The sequence below is a fragment of the Vombatus ursinus genome, unplaced genomic scaffold, assembly GCF_900497805.2.
Source record: "Vombatus ursinus unplaced genomic scaffold, bare-nosed wombat genome assembly UNPS02014818.1, whole genome shotgun sequence".
Lineage (NCBI taxonomy): Eukaryota > Metazoa > Chordata > Mammalia > Diprotodontia > Vombatidae > Vombatus > Vombatus ursinus.
This window is the reverse complement of record NW_020954596.1, coordinates 34749576-34760581: the sequence shown is the minus strand read 5'-3', so window position 1 is coordinate 34760581 and position 11006 is coordinate 34749576. Positions and strand designations below refer to the sequence as shown.

Genomic DNA, 11006 nt, shown 5'->3' with positions numbered 1-11006 from the left:
CAAATCATTTTGCCTCTCTGCACCTCATTTCCTTCATCTCCCCAATGAGGAAGTGGAACTTCTTGATCTATCTCTGAAATTCCTTCCAGATTTAAATTTTATGATTCTAAACTTTTGCTTTCCTTCATCCCACCTTTACCTCAACCCTAGTGTCTGATAGAGTACTGAGAACAGAGTAAATGCTTTAAAGAACAAAACTGCCCATTGGTCCTGATTGAACTGAGACCACATAGAAAGAAAAGAAAACCAAAATGACATTTGAAAGTCTCTGTCTCTGACTATTGGTCTCTCCCTCTGCTCTCTCAGAAAGAATGTTTCTGGGTTTGGAGTCAGAAGACTTAGCTTGAATTCTGACTTTAAAGTCACTTAACTTCTCTGGACCCCAATTTCCTCAACCATAAAGTAAAAGGTTGGACAAGATGATCTTCTAAAAGTCCCTTCCAGTTGCGAGCTCTTCTTATTCTTTAATTATAGCCACAGGGAAAACGGAGCACCCTCTTCTGACACAGGAGTGAAGAAGGACGTGACATCAAAATCTCTAACTACATAAATATGATAGTGACTATCTCAGAAAAGTGCACTGCCATGGATGCCTCATGACCCTGAAGGTAAGAGATTATTTAGTACAGAGATAAACATATCATCACCTAGGGTTCTCTAGGGCAAAGGCAATGATGCCAATTGTCCCATTCCACTCTTTGTCCACTTGGCTACAAATGGGCAGCAATTCAGGTATATACTCAAGGGAAACAGAGGAGGGTAGTTCTTTCCCACCGTTTTGCTGGTAAATGATAACTGCTCACGGGGTGGGAGGGTAGGGGATATATACATGATGTACTTTTAAGCTTAACTGGCATTATTAACATTATCTGCATTATTCACATTTTCTCCATCTTTCCCAAGTCTAGATAATCAACAAAATAATAAATCAAGCCCTGGTTTGTAACTTTGAGGATATCTGAGGTGCTCACTCTGAAAATTTAATAATCACTTCTCTGGAAGCCAGTAGCTGCCTCCAGCACTCCTGCCCTACTCTTCCACAGCCCAGCTCTTCCCTTTCATACCCCTCTCAGGCTGCAAGTTTCCCACCTGTAACTTCTTTTACTCTTTCAAAGCTTCCCGTATGTCCTTTTTAACTAGATTTCATTGGTATAAAAAGGTTGGGGGGTGAGAAGCAATAGCCATTGAGGAGGTTTGGCCCAGGGCCCCAGGACTCCTCCAAGTCTGGCCCTGCCGATTACTCTCCCAGGAGGGGAAGTCCCTAGGGAACCATTTTGCTCTCTTTTTATGTTAATTAGTTAACTAGAATTTGTAGTACCCGACAGTGAGTCAGTGTACCAAGTGTGTTGGGAAATGAGCAGGTCAAAAGCAGGATATTCAGTTGTAGGTCTCAGGGAACTTAAGGTCTGTTTGAAGAAACTGATGTGTATAGATGGAGAACAGAAACTGATGTTAATTCATTTTATTAAAACTTACTTTGATGGCTAGATCTGTAATTTTAACAACTGGAGGTTACTCCCACCACCTACTCAGATCAGACTACCACCCAAGAAGTATTAGTCTTATCCCCTCCGGAAGATCTGATTCAATTCAATTCAACAAAAAACTATTAAGCACCTACTATGTGCAAGGATCTACCTGGTAAACTGGAGAGCTCCTTCTCCTTTCAACATCCTAGGGCTATCATTTTAGTATTGTAGCTGTCTATCAGTTGATTCTCAGTGCTGAGAAGGATATAGAATAAAGTCCTGATAAGAATAGAATTCCCCGTGAAGAAATGGACTGGTAGATGAGTGTCTTTTTAAACTACTGACACAAATTCAGGAGAGGAAGCTTGCTGCAGTGGACAATGGCCCAGATTTGGGATCAGGAAGTCTTAGTCTAAGTCTTGCCTCAGACATGTACTAACTATGTGGCCCTGGGCAAACCAGTTAGCCTCTCATTACCCCAGGCAACTCTCTGAGACTAAGCTATCGAAGATTTGTTGATCTTCATCAGCGAAGGGAGTTCCCACAATGGGAGTTCCCCTACACCAATGGAATTAAAGTTCTGAAACAATAAAGAAAACCAGTTGCCCTATTTTTCTTATCTAAATCTTTGAGAGGGGAGATCCCAGGGGAAATGAAAGAAGTCTCTTCACAGCAAATGCCCACAATCCACTTCATGAATCTCATAGATAGAGGGCTAGCAAAAACCTCAGAGTTATCTAGTCCAACCCCATCATTTCACAGATGAGGAAACCAAAGCCCAGGGAGTTTCAATGATTTGTCAGTGGTGAGTATCAGCAGTGGGATCTGAACTCAGGCTCTTGGTATTCTTGACTTCTCAGATGGCTAAGCACCTAAAGGGTGAAAGGAAGGTAGTAAATTTTCATGTCCATTCTCATCACGTCAGTGAATGAGCATTTATTAAGTGCCAATTGTGTGGAGGCTGTGGAGGCACAAAGAAAGGTAAAGGACAATCCCTGTGAACTCCTGAGGAGCTCACAATCTAATGGGGGAGGTTTGCTAGGTGACCTTCTCTAAGTCACTCCACTTGTTAGAGCCTCAGTTTTCTCATCTGTATACCTTGGACTCATAATACTAAACTAATAACTTGGTGTCTAGAGGAGCTTTGTGAAAGAATACTTGAGGACTTCAAAAAGAACAGTGACTTTATCCATGGGGTACTCCCTCCAACCTGACATATCCCAATGCTCCCTGCCTGAGAAGTCTTCATGGCCAAGAAAATTTACCATCTGGTAACCAGTCTTGATGATGAGCCTCTCCCAACTTAGGAGGGTTGACCTACAGAGGACAGAAAAACATAGAATTTACTGACAGGTCACTACTCAAAGTTTTTTCATCTTCCCAGACTTACCAAAGCTTGCACTTGGCCACCTCCATAAAACAATGAGGTGTCAAAATAGAACTTTAATGGAGACTATGTGGAGAAAACAAAAAGTTGTGGTCCAAGTTGTGGTCTAGGGGTGCTGGGAACCCTGGAATTCAAGGGCAAAAGGCACCCTGCCTTGAAAGAATTCGACCACTCAAGCTTTCTTTCAGTCAGAAACGAGGTTTATTGTATCGCCAATGGAAGCAGGCCAGATTTCAAGAACTTGCACAGTTGGTAGATGAGACTGACCTTTTTTTATAGGGAGAAAAAAGATTGTGGGAAGATTTGGATGGGATCAAGAAGTGGCTAATAGACTGGAGTGATCCAGAGGTAACAGAGAAGAGGTCTAGGTGGGATTAAGGGTAGGAAATAGTCTGGCCTTGGTCCAGAGGTAATAGACAATACAGGGCTGGGTTGGGTTAGAGGTAACAGAATTGAAGGTCAGAGTCACAATGAAAGGACAGGTGAAAGAATTATTCTGGAATCAGCAGATGCCTCAGGCAAATGCCAGGAACTGGGCCATGTGGGAAAGTTTAGGGGCTTTTCCTTTTTGGGGTTCAGATCCCAAAGGCATGGCCTTTTCCTTTTAGGAGTTCAAATCCCAACCCATCAGTCCAGACCTATGATTTCATGGTATAAGAATTGTCAGTGTGGGAATTCCTATATCTGATGGCAGCTCACCTGTGTGTGTGACTTCTAGTTTAGAGAATTGTTTGGGACACTAACTGGCCCAGGGTCACACAGCAGGTATGTGCCAGAGACAGGCCTGAACTCAAGCCTTCTGGTCCCCAAGGCCAAAGCTCCAGCCCCAAAGCCAGGCAACCTCTCTGGATTAAATGAAATCATTAAGAAGAACTAGAGATCCGGTTCAGCTCTTGACAAATATGCAAGGGGAGAGGGGTAAATAAGAACAGGATAATGTCGACATTTCCACTGTGTGAATTCTGTGACTAATGCTAGAAGGCCTGCATGGTCTGTCTCTCTACTGAAAGACCTGCAACCACTTAACTGCCTTATATATCTACAGAGGGTGTTGAGTAGTGGTTAAGCCTTATAAGGGCTGGACTATTTCGCTGGCAATATGTTTTTTAAAATTCTGGGATGGTGGATGGTGAACTAAAAATGCCCATTTCTTGGCTCCAATTCATTTCTTCTGAATTTGTTCTGGTTGATGGGGAGACAGACATTTCCTTTTGGAGCATGGCTATAGCTAGGGAAAGCACACCTGGAGAAGCTCTATTTGTTATGTTTTGTTTTCAAAGAGGTGCTGGGTGCTCAGTTCTGGACCAGATTTGCATGATGCACGGCTTGCCTGAGGCAAAACTGTGAAATGTTTGGTAGCATTCCACTTCCCTTTTAGGGCCCCTCTCTAGTCCAATTTCCCACCCCACCCCCTTCTCCCTTTTCTTTCTCTCCATACACAACTGGAACGTGGTGTTAGCACAGTGGTTCCCAATCTCTTTAAGTATGAGGACTCTCTTTCAATCAAACTCCACAAAATATTGCAATCTTACTATTGCTTGATTGAGAAAAGACCACTGAGAATTCAGGAGTGCTTTTAAGTGCATTTGTGTTTTATTCATCTCGACAGTATCAACAGGCATCTGCAAATAGAAATACACATATGTGCCAGGCATATTTATTCAGCTGACAGAAGGTATGTTTGCTTTCTTACTATACCGACTCCCATTTGTGTGTGCATGTGCTAATGTAAGTCAAGAGCAAGGCCCATAGCTGGAGGACCACTACATAACCACAGGTGTTATCCTTGCTAAGTGTACTTATACTTTATAAGATTGTCAAAAACCCAAACCCTTTACGTTTTTGAGAAACGAACTTCTAATGGTGCTAAGTTGACAAGGAAGATATTTAGAATGGGGAGAAATCTCTGAAGATCTTTAAATCTTAAGATCATTAAATTTGATTTAGAAGGGACTTTGGAGGTGAGTTAGCACAGTCCCCTCAGTAGAAGCCAGGGGTTAAATGGGTTGCCCTACATAATACAGGTAGTAAGGTACACTCGTATCTTCCAGCTCTAAATCTAAATTATTTCTCCATCTACTTTCAGGTCAGACCATCAGTCTGCCCGGTGATTTTTTTGGAACCCCTAACCGTGGGGTCATAAAGTGAATTAAAAGGTACAATCCTGCATTGAACCCATACAGTACTTCTAAGAGTTGTACTTGGCAAAAAGCATACAAAAGATTTTTTAACTGGTCCTTGTTATCTAATCTCAGTTCAACAGAGAACACAGATGGCAGCTTATTAGACCTCGAAGTCATGAGGCTGAGGGCATCTGGCCCAACTTAGGAGCAAGAAGAATAATCAGGACACCCTTCCTGGTGGTACACACCCTTCTAGTAGTTCTGAAAATGAACATTTCTCTGAGTCATACCAGCTCTTCAGCTCTGAAAATAGCACCCTACGTGAAGTATGCAACTCATTCAGAAACCTGCAGGGTTAATGCCTTGACAACCAAGATGGTTTCGTTTGACTTCCCTTCAATTGGCTATGGAGCTTCTAATAGTACCCCTGTGCTCTGAGAGGAAAAGAGAACAGCCAAGATAAGTGGATGGACCCAAAGGAACCATAAATAGCATGTGTGTATGAGTCCAGGTCTGTTATTTCATCAGTGTAGAAATCTCCCAGGGTAGAAACTCCCTCATCCACTAATACAGATTGGCAACTTCCCTGCAATTTATAATTCTAGAAAGTTGCTTGGGCCACTGAAAGATTAAATGATTTGTCTATGGTCATAAAACCAGTTTATATCATTCAACATTCATTTAACAAGCATTTATGAAGACTAAATATGTATTAGATACTTCTAGGTGCCAGAGATACAGAGACAAAAATGAAACCGTCCCTGTCCTCAAGAAGCTTACATTCTTTTGTGGGAAACAATATAAACGCAGATAAGTAAATACAGTATATGTGTGTAATATATATGCACACATATATGTTTATATACATACACATTGTATATATTGTATATATAATACATATAGATTGTGTGTGTGTGTGTGTGTGTGTGTGTGTGTGTGTGTGTGTGTGTGTGTGTGTGTGTGTAGAGCTCCAGGCCTGAAGTCAGGAAGATTCATCTTCCTGTGTTCAAATCCAGCCTCAGACACTTATGTGCTATGCTTTAATACACTATCTTATTTAGTCTTTGCAGTAGCTCTATGAGGAAAGGTGTTATGAGTATTATTATTCTTATTTTACAGAAGAGGAAACTGAGGCTTGAGCAGTAAGGTGGTGCAGTGGATAGAGTACCAGGCTTGGAGTCTAAAAGACTCGTCTTCCCGTGTTCAATCCAGCCTCAGACGCTCACTAGCTGTGCGACCCTGGGCAAGTAAGTCACTTAACCCTGTTTGTCTTAGTTCCTCATCTGTAAAATGAGCTGCAGAAGGAAATGGCAAACCACTCCAATATCTTTGCCAAAGAAACCCCAAATAAGGCCACGAAGAGTTGGGCACAAAATGTCTGAACAATGATTGAATAACAACAAAATATATATGTGTGTATACACACAAAGACATAACACTCTAAGCGATTTGTATCTGGGGGTGAAGGGGGGTGGGGATTATAGTAACTATGGGGACCAGGTTAAGCCTTAGGTAGGACTTGGATTTGGGCTGAGCCTTGAAGGACTCTGAGGATTCTGAGAGGCTGAGGTGAGGAGAGAGGGCATTCCAGGCGTCGGGCACAGCCTGGACAAAGGCAGGGAAACAATAAATAGGATGATATGTATTGGGAAACAGCAAGTAAGCCCATTTGACTAGAACATAGACTGCAATGAAGGACAGCAATGTGCAGGAAGCATGGAAAGGTATGCTGGAGTAAGAACATGAGAGGCTTTAGATACCAAACAAAAGAATTAATATTTGTCTGAGGGGCAAGAGAGAGCTAGCAGCTGAACCTAAGTCCCAAGGTCTACTGTATCATCCTTATGAGTATGTGTGTCAGAAACACACACATGTGTGTATATATGTGTGTATATATACATACACTAACATGTTTGTATACATACACACACACACACACACACACATACACATGGGGCAGCTAGGTGGTTCAGTGGATAGAGTAATGTCTTGGAGTCAGGAAGAATCATCTTCCAGAGTTCAAATCTGGTCTCACACACTGACTAGCTGTGTGACCCTAGGCAAGTCATTTAACTCTGTTTGCCTCAGTTTTCTCATCTGTAAAATGAGCTGGAGAAGAAAATGGCAAACCACTCCAGTATCTTTACCAAGAAAACCCCAAATGAGGTCATAAAGAGTCAAATGTAACTGAAAAAAATGATTGAATATATAAATATATATATATATACATATATACACATACATGTATATACATCCATTCACATATATACACACAGAGCTGATGTTGCTGAGTGCTTAAAAAAATACGTTGTCACTGTCAGGGATTTAGTGATTCCAAAGAAGCTTTTTCCTCTGTCAATCATAAAAACATTTGATAGTTCCTTGCCTTCTCACACTTCCCTAAAAGCAGTGAATCCTCAGGCCCCCAATGGTGACTGACAAAGCCTCCTCAGTTGGGCTTTGCTGTTATCGCTGAGTCTTCTGCAAAAAAGGATCTTTGAAAATGTCTTTTCACAATCATTAGACTGTAAATTAATAGGGCAGATACACTTTTGGAAATCAAGGTTTACTCTCTCGACCCCTACTCTCACTCCCTAGATCAATATTTAATAAATGTTTGTTGACTTGAATTGAAAGCCGAAAGCCATCAAAGAATTTTTACTTCCTGGCAAGCTGCTTGCAACTTGGATATAGGGCAAAGGTGTCTGAAAGGAGATGAGAGATGCAAGAAGACTGTATGGCCGATACCAAGAGGTTGAGAAGGGGATTTCTAAGGATAGCTGTCCCAGGGAGTTAAGACCTTGACCCTTGTGAAGTTTTGAGGGCCCAGGCACCCGTGATCTGTTTTTTTGTTTGTTTGTTTTTTGTTATTTAGTTTGTTTGTTTGTTTGTTTTTTGCTAGGCAGTGGGGTTAAGTGACTTGGCCAGGGCCACACTGCTAGTTAAGTGTATTTTTTTGTTATTTTAAACCATTCTCCAAGCCCTGAGCAAGGAGCCTTGTGTCTACACTCAGCCTGGTGGCCTCCTTGGACCCCAGGTCCGAGGATTACTATATTAGAATTGGAAGGGGTCTTAGAGGTCTTCTAGTCCATCCCTTCACTTTGCAGGTAAGGAAACTGAGTCCCAGAGAAGTTAAATAGCCTGCCCAAGGTTTTTTTATGCCCGGATGTTTTAGAAGGAAGGTGTTTTAGAAGAAAAAAAGAATTACATCTACAAAAGAGCGAGCCTGAGAAGGCACTTCTGTAGAGGGGGCGTTTTGTTTGTTTTACGGTGCTGTACCGCTCTGGGGAACATTTCTGAGCCAGGTCCTAGGTATTCAGGGATGCTGCTCTTTACCACAGCTTTGGCAACATCCACTTGGTTGACTCTCTTGGGGAAGGTAACAATTAGTGCCAGGAAAGCAGCAGAGTAAACTAGCAAAAATGAATGTGTGTCTGCAGACATCTATATCCAAGTATTGGTATCTATAGCTATGTAAGAATGGTAGCAACACAGTATAGTGGATAGATTTCCAGAGTCAGGAAAACCTGCGTTCAAATCTGGCCCCAGACATTTACTAGTTGGGTGACCTTGGGCAAGTTACTAAACTGCTGTCTGCCTCAGTTTCCTCAACTGTAGAAAGAGGATAAAAGACATCTACCTCCCAAGGTTGTTGTGAGGATCATGTGAGAACATATTTGTAAAGTACTTTGCAAGCTTTTTCAGGTCTTTTAGAACTGGGAGAGGCTTTAGAAATCATTTAGTTCAGCCCCTTCATTTTACAGGCAAGGAAATAGAGGCAGGGAGAAGTTAGTGACTCAAAAGCAATGACACAGATAGTTAGCAGTAGGAATAAGATTTGAACCAAGGTCTTCTTACTACAAATCCAATGTTCTTTTCAGTACAACAGGCTCCGTCTCTCCCCAACTATTTACTTATACATATTCCACCAAGTTGCTACTCTCTGATATATCCTCAGAGGTACCAAAGAGGTATGGGGGTGAACTTTGGATCTCAAAGACTGTCCAGGGGATTGCAAGTTCCCAAACTATAATGGCTTCACATGCACAGCAAGAGATATGGGGTCTATCATCTGAGAACTAGCCAAGCAAAATGCTGGAAGCCTTATCACCAGAAGGATGACTATCAACGCATAGACTTACACAGCCAGAGGAACTCATGAAGACAGCTCACTGTGGAGTGGCAGAATTGTGATCCGTATTATTGAGCAAAGTACCAACACAGATGAAGTCAAGAAATATAGATGTTAAAGCTTGCAAAGTGCTTCATATATATCATCTCATTTGATACTCGTAGGTATGACTAGAAAGCAAGGGACTGGAGTACCCAACTGTGTGAAATGTTTAGAGGAGAGCGCACACTTGAGATGTCCATAATGATGGTGGCTAACATCCCATCCCAACTCTCACCCCCTCCACATGAAAGACCAGGACTGTTCTAGAAGATCTGGAAAATGATTCTCCAGCCCATCTTTCATACATAACTGAGCCTTGCAAGATTCGGGTCTCCAGTGTGGTTAGGGTCCTTGATTACACTTCAGATTCACTTCCTTCTCTCTCTTCCCCTCTGCCTTCTGCCACCAGCTGTCATTATTTTTCATTGAGTTAACCAAGCTTCCTGTGAGCCAACTCCCTCTGCATCTCACAGGTCTACTTTGCTGATGTTTTGCTAAAATGCAAAGTGAAATCACTATCCCCAAGCAAAGATCTCTATATCCACCCATCCCTACGCCACTCCACCCCATCCCCAACATTGACAGGCAAAGCTCTCTAGAGTTAAGCACTTGACTTCATTGCATGGAAAGCTTCTTTTAAAAAACTATTTTTTTGGTAGGGGTGGGGGGGTGGGGTGGAAATATAATGTGATCTTGCTTCCAAATGGCGTTCCAAAGCCCTCTGGGTCTGTGCGGAGTAATCCCTCAGCTGGAAAATGAAGCAAAGTTGCTATTTTTGCATGGCACCAGGGCCTCAGCCTCCTAGTTCAGCCAAAGTCTCAGTACTGCTTTCTGGCAATGGAGACTGACTCAGTGAGAAGCAAAGTGTGCAGCTCCATGCGGGCCCAAGAGAAATGCCGCAGGGGGAGAAACCAGAAGAAAACAGAACAGAAGGGCCCGCTCTCCTCTTCTCATTCTCTCCCTTCCCAGCCACTGACCCAGGATTATTCTTCTCCCTCCTGTTCAGCTGAACTTCTAACCTGCCTAAGTAGAGACACATCTGCTGTTTCTGACCTCTCCCCCCCACCCCCTCTTCTAATTGCTTTCTGATGAAGACAGAATGTAGTTTTGTTGTAACTCTCTAAAAATGCAATGCTGGCTGACCAAATAATAACAAGGACAGCTTGGGGGAAAAAATACCAACATGCCTGGGAGCCCAGCCCTCCCTTTTCTTATGAAGTTTAATGCATCAAGCTCTAATCCTAAAGTTTGTATAAATGGATGAAGTTAGAAATAGCTTCCACAGGCAATGGCTTATTGGGGAAATGTCCCCTTTTTTTTCAGGCACTGTCTTGGCAAGGGTTCCCTTGTCACTGCGTACAACCCCCTCTTTCTGGCAATCTCTCTCCTAGTGACTCAGGATAGGGAGAGTCCCAGGAGTCCAGGCACAGTGGAGGTAGAGGAGTTACCCTGATGGAATAATATACTATTTAATTACATAATGCACTTGTCTTTTCAGGATGAAAAATATCAGTTGGGGTAAGAGTTATCATGACCCAGCCACCTGGAGAGAGTTAACTTGGCATGGAGGGCTCAGGAAAGTTAACTGATTTCTGAATGAGAAGTTTGAGAGTAGGAATTTCTTCATTCTTTGTACTTCTATCTCAGGTGCCCTGCATAGGGCTTGGTCCATAATAGGTGCTAAATAAATACTTGTTAAGTGATTGGCGATCGCTCATCTAGGCACAAGGTTGGGAATGGGATACCGGTGTTTGCTTGCTCCATCTGGTGGGCTAACTACTAGACGACCCTGACTCTAGTGACCCATCACTCTTTATGAACCTCTGGTTGGTCCACACCATAGGGCAATATGT

The 11006-nt window shown here is 42.5% G+C and overlaps 1 long non-coding RNA gene across 1 annotated transcript; it reads left to right on the top strand.

The window, feature by feature from the left end:
• Positions 1 to 485: 485 nt before the first annotated feature.
• LOC114023479 lies at positions 486 to 5273 on the top strand. The gene is made up of 4 exons (XR_003566797.1): positions 486 to 608; positions 4466 to 4531; positions 4943 to 5012; positions 5112 to 5273. It is a non-coding gene; the product is annotated as an uncharacterized LOC114023479 (long non-coding RNA).
• The last annotated feature ends 5733 nt before the right edge of the window (positions 5274 to 11006 follow it).